Source organism: Miniopterus schreibersii (assembly GCF_964146895.1).
Source record: "Miniopterus schreibersii genome assembly, chromosome: 1".
NCBI lineage: Eukaryota > Metazoa > Chordata > Mammalia > Chiroptera > Miniopteridae > Miniopterus > Miniopterus schreibersii.
In genome coordinates, this window is record NC_138101.1 from 179,154,534 (window position 1) to 179,159,951 (window position 5,418).

General features: G+C 43.0%; 1 pseudogene across 1 annotated transcript; it reads left to right on the plus strand.

Annotated features, from left to right (window-relative positions):
* The first annotated feature begins 1,411 nt into the window (after positions 1 to 1,411).
* Positions 1,412 to 4,566, plus strand: LOC308549160 (disintegrin and metalloproteinase domain-containing protein 21 pseudogene; annotated as a pseudogene). The gene is made up of 2 exons: positions 1,412 to 3,724; positions 3,816 to 4,566. The product of its transcript is annotated as a disintegrin and metalloproteinase domain-containing protein 21 pseudogene (transcript).
* The last annotated feature ends 852 nt before the right edge of the window (positions 4,567 to 5,418 follow it).

The window sequence follows — 5,418 nt, forward strand, 5'->3', positions numbered from 1 at the left end:
ACAAACAAATTGTTTTGAGATTCTCCCCCGCAGTGGTATATGGTAATTTTGACACAGAAATGGAAATATAGTATATGACAGAATTAAACCAGTTTTGTTTCTTTTGAAAATTAGAGTTTACTGTAGAGCTTTAGGGAGTTAAAGATTTTGGCATAAAGTGGTTGAAGTGATAGAGCTGGTCACCTAGGTTCAAACGGAATGGAACTGAAGACAGGGACATGAGATTGAGAGAAATGGGAGATAATGAAAGACAAAAGTATGTGGGTTTTCTTTGAATCTGAGGAATAGGTATAGCAGGAGTAAGGGAGAGCTGGAATGATTAAAATTATTGGTAAGTTGCTTAGGATGTAAGAAATGGTTTGGTTTTGCTTCGTTTGGTGACAAGGTATAGATTATGACTGTGGGTGGGTAAACTGAAGTACACTGAAACTGAATTAGAGGTTAAAAAATGTTGAAAAATCCTTCTGGTTTTTAGATGCGTTGTCTATATACTTGCTATCATTGTTCATGATGAAGGTGGGATTTTGGGTGGCGAATAATTCACGTATCAGACTTTGAAGTTTGTACAAGAATGATAGGGAATGATTAATGGAAAAGTGAGAAAGGAAGGTTAAAAATTAGTGCAGTCAAATGTAGCAGGATGAATGGTTTGGAGATGACTTTGTGGGCTGTCTAGAATAGGAACCCAGGCTCTAGACCATGAGGTACATAGGGCTTCTGAGAATTGGATTTCTCTATTGTGAGCTTTAGGGAAAGCAGTAAATTCTGCTGAAGCTCAAATTTAGTAAGGTAAGTAAATATGGGGAGCTCTATGAAGAAGTTTAGGATTCAGTTTGGCTCTCTTTCTCTCTCTCTCTCCCTCTTCCTTTGTCATCAAGAAAAGACAGCAGAAGTCAGAGGGGAAGCTGTACAGATGGATGATATAGAGGGATTTGAATCAGCGTAAAGGAGTATTGATAGGACTGAATTCAGAGTCCAGGAGATTGATAGTAGTGGGTCAGGCATCTTCATTTCCATATCTCCTATGCAAGTCTAATCAGATTAAATGAAAACCCAGGTACCTGTCACCTAACTGCAACAATTATCAACATATGGCCCATACTGTCTTATCTATAACCCTAACTTCCCACCCCCATTTATTGAAAGCAATTCCAAAGCATTTTCATGATTCATTAATCATTTTTCATGACTTGATTCTTTCTCTCTCCCACTTTCCTTACCCAATCCCACCACCTTCCCCACCCTTCTTTTTATTTTCAGTTTCAGCACTGCAGCCCTGATGGCCAACTCTGCCAGGATTCAGATCCTTAAAGGTCAGCTCTATACAATGACCAGCTCAGAGGAAGGAGCCAGACCAACAGTGTCTCACACTTTTTTTCTGGACAGATGACTCCATAATGACAGCTCCATAATGGAGGCTGGTGAGGCCAGGGTGTCCATGAGAGTAGTTCTCCTGCTGCTGTGGCTTCGAGTGTCTCTATCCCCTTCTGGCCTCTCCCAGGCTAGGCTCTCCCAGTGCCTCAGCTCCCCAGAAGTGGTGGTCCCCCTGAAGGTGCCCAGCAGGGGCAGAGATGCTAAGGCTCCGGGCTGGCTCTCCTACAGCCTTCAGTTTGGGGGCCAAAGACACATTGTCAACATGAGGGTCAAGAAGCTCTTGGCTTCCAGACACCTACCAGTGTTCACCTACACGGACCAGCATGTCCTCCAGGAGGATCAGCCTTTTGTTCCTGATGACTGCTACTATCATGGTTATGTGCAGGGTGTCCCTGAGTCCCTGGTTGCCCTCAGTACCTGTCTGGAGGCTTTCGAGGAATGCTACAGATAAATGACCTTGCTTATGAAATCGAGCCAATAAGGCACTCTGCTACATTTGAACACCTGGTGTATAAGATAAACACTAATGAGACACACTTCCCACCTATTCGATGTGGCTTAACAAAGAAGAATATAGCACACCAACAACTGGGATTTGAAGAGGCTGAGAAAACAACTCTGAAACAAAATTCTGATAACTGGTGGACCCACTCATGGTTTCTGGAGCTGGCTGTGGTGGTAGATCGAAATTTCTTTATTTATTCCCAAGGTAACTTCTCAAAGGTGCAGGAGGATATATTTCTTGTTATCAACATAGTGGACTCCATTTATCAGCAGTTGGGTACTTATGTGATTTTGGCTGGGATTGAGATTTGGAATCATGAAAATGTTTTCCCAATGACAAGCATAGAACAAGTTCTGGAGGATTTTGCTCAGTGGAAACAAATCAGTCTTTTGCGGCTACAGTATGATGCTGCACATATTTTCATTAAAAATTCACTTATATGTACACTTGGTATAGCCTATGTTGCAGGAATATGTCGTCCTCCTATTGACTGTGGAGTTAATAATTTCCAAGGAGACCCCTGGTCTCTTTTTGCCCTCACCGTGGCCCATGAGTTAGGCCATACTTTGGGCATGCAGCATGATGAAGAATTCTGTTTGTGTGGGCAAAGTGGTTGCATCATGAATGCTATCAGAGTGCCAGCAGAGAGATTCACCAACTGTAGTTATGCAGATTTTATGAAGACCACTTTAAACCAGGGATCATGTCTGCACAATCCTCCAAGTCCAGGGGAAGTCCTTATGCTGAAGCGCTGTGGGAATGATGTAGTTGAAGGAGAAGAGGAATGTGACTGTGGATCTACAAAGCAGTGTGAACATCACCCCTGTTGTCTGCTGAACTGCACTCTGAGGCCTGGTGCTGCTTGTGCTTTTGGGCTGTGTTGCAAAGACTGCAAGTTCATGCCATCAGGGACTTTGTGCAGACAACAGATGGGTGAATGTGACCTTCCAGAGTGGTGCAATGGGACATTCCATCAGTGCCCAGAAGATGTATATGTGCAGGATGGGATTCCCTGTAGTGACGGTGCCTACTGCTATCAAAAGAGATGTAGTGGCCATGACAAACAGTGCAGGGAGATTTTTGGTGAAGGCGCAAAGAGTGCGTCTCAGAATTGCTATAAAGAAATCAACTCCCAGGGAAACCGTTTTGGCCACTGTGGTCTAACTGGTACGGCATACCTCAAATGTAATACCGCAGACATCCTCTGTGGGAGAGTTCAGTGTGAGAATGTGGGAGACATTCCCCACCTAAGAGATCACTCTACTTTGCAGCACACTCACATCAATGATGCCACCTGCTGGGGTATCAGTTATCATTTAGGGATGGACACACCTGACATGGGTGAAGTGAAAGATGGCGCCGTGTGTGGTTCAAGAAAGATATGCATACACAAGAAGTGTGTCAGTCTCCCTCTCCTGTCACAAGTCTGCCTGCCTGAGACCTGCAACATGAAGGGAATCTGCAATAATAAACATCACTGCCACTGTGGCTATGGGTGGTCCCCGCCCTACTGCCTGTTCAGAGGCTATGGAGGTAGTGTTGACAGTGGCCCAGCATCTGCCAGAAAAGGAGTTTTCTTTCCACTAGTTATGATTCTTAGTGTGTCTCTTTTACTTCTACTGTTGACTACTGTATTTATGTATATTCAAAAACATTTTGGTCCCAAGGAGACGAAGGCTCATCCTTCAGATTAAGAAAATGCCTCTAATTTAATATCTTATGCATTATAAAGATTTAGTTTCTTGGAGTAGAAATGTTACATGCCTGAAGCACATTTCTAAGTTTACAGAAAAATGAAGAGACCTTCCTTTCAGTCAATATCAGAAACATTGCCATCAAGGAAAGGTAATTTCCAGCACCTTCCTAACTACTGTTCATTGTGTAAGCACCAAGTAAAGCTCGTTTCCCTCTGAGTTGGTGCTCTTTGTGTTTCTAGAGTACACATATGACTCACAGGAAAGCCAGGAGACCGACATCTAAAGACCCATGGGTGAGTCTTGCCTCTCCATTTATTCCCAAAGTAATTTCTCAAAGGTACAGAGGTTACATTTCCTGTCAGCATAGTGGATACCATTTTTCAGCAGTTGGGTACTTATGTGATTTTGATTGGGATTGGGATTTGGAATCATGGAAATGTTTTCCCAGTGATAAGCACAGAACAAGTCAAGGCTGTAAGTTCATGCCATCAACAGAATTCTGTGGAAATCAGGTCAATGAATGTGACCTTCCAGAGAGGTGCAATGGGACATCATCTTTTCAGTGCCCAGAAGATGGATATGCACAGGACTGGATTCCCTGTAGTGGCAGTGCCTATTACTATCAAAAGAGATGTAATAAAGTTGGGAAAATTACTTAAAATTTCTAATATTCTGCTTCAGAATCTGAAAATGATGATGATAGTATCGCTTGTTCCACCCAAAGTCTTGGGTTTATTTGGTAACCAAAAGAAAGAAATTTTTGTTAAAGTGTAAACAAATTGTTGTTTAATAAAAATTCCTGGCGCTGTACCCTCTCTGTTTTCTAGCCAAGTTTGTCTGCTCTAACTCTATGAGGGCAGGGTTGTTTTTATCTGTTTTGCACACTGTTTTATCCCAAAACATACAACAGTGCATAATACGCAATAAGGAATAATATAATTAATTGCATGAAATTAATTAGGAAAAGTAAAAATAAACCGTCCTTTTTTTAAAAAAAAAAACATATTTTTATTCATTTCAGAGAGAGGAAGGGGGGGGAGAGAGAGAGAGAGAACCATCAATGATGAGAGAGTCACTGATCAGCTGCCTCCTGCACGCCCCCGACTGGGGATCGAGCCCGAAACCCGGGCATGTGCCCTGACCGGGAATCAAACCGCAATCTCCTGGATCCTCGGTCGATGCTCCACCGCTGAGCCACGTCCGGCCTGGCCTTTTGTCCTGTTTTTAAAACCACTGAAGCTCCTACTCAAAACTGGGCCCTGAATATTTAAAATACTGTGTATTTACAATGCTCTTTGCTTCTAGTCCTCCAGTCTCTTTGTCCCCAATTTGTCTTCTCAGTCTATTCACAGTGTTTTTAGAAATCCTGTCTCTAGAAAATACGTATCTAATCAGGCACCCTCTATATATGGTCCAGATAACTTCTAAATGACACTCTTTGTAAACTGAGTCAAACAGCATTCTTGATATCGTTTTCTATTATGTTTTGCACACTTGGCATCCTCTGGCTGTCTGTTTTGAGTATACTTGGTTGTGTCATGTGTCTGCACATCTGTACATGTAATTCTCATTTCCAAAATGCTGTTTACCACCCTTCCCCACCCCCATCCCTACCCGTGCCCTGGAAAACTCCAATTTTTCTCTCAATAGAGGTTAAACATCCTACCTTTAGAAAGGCATCTCCTTGTGAAATGTTATGTGTCTACTTGTGTGCTTCTGTCACTCTGTGGCCGTCCCTTTGAGGCGCTCTAGGAGCAGACCAGGAGAAAGCCTGACAGTGCACCAGCCGGGACAGAAAGAGGAGCAGCACATCTCGTGGAGCCACAGAACCAGGGATGCATG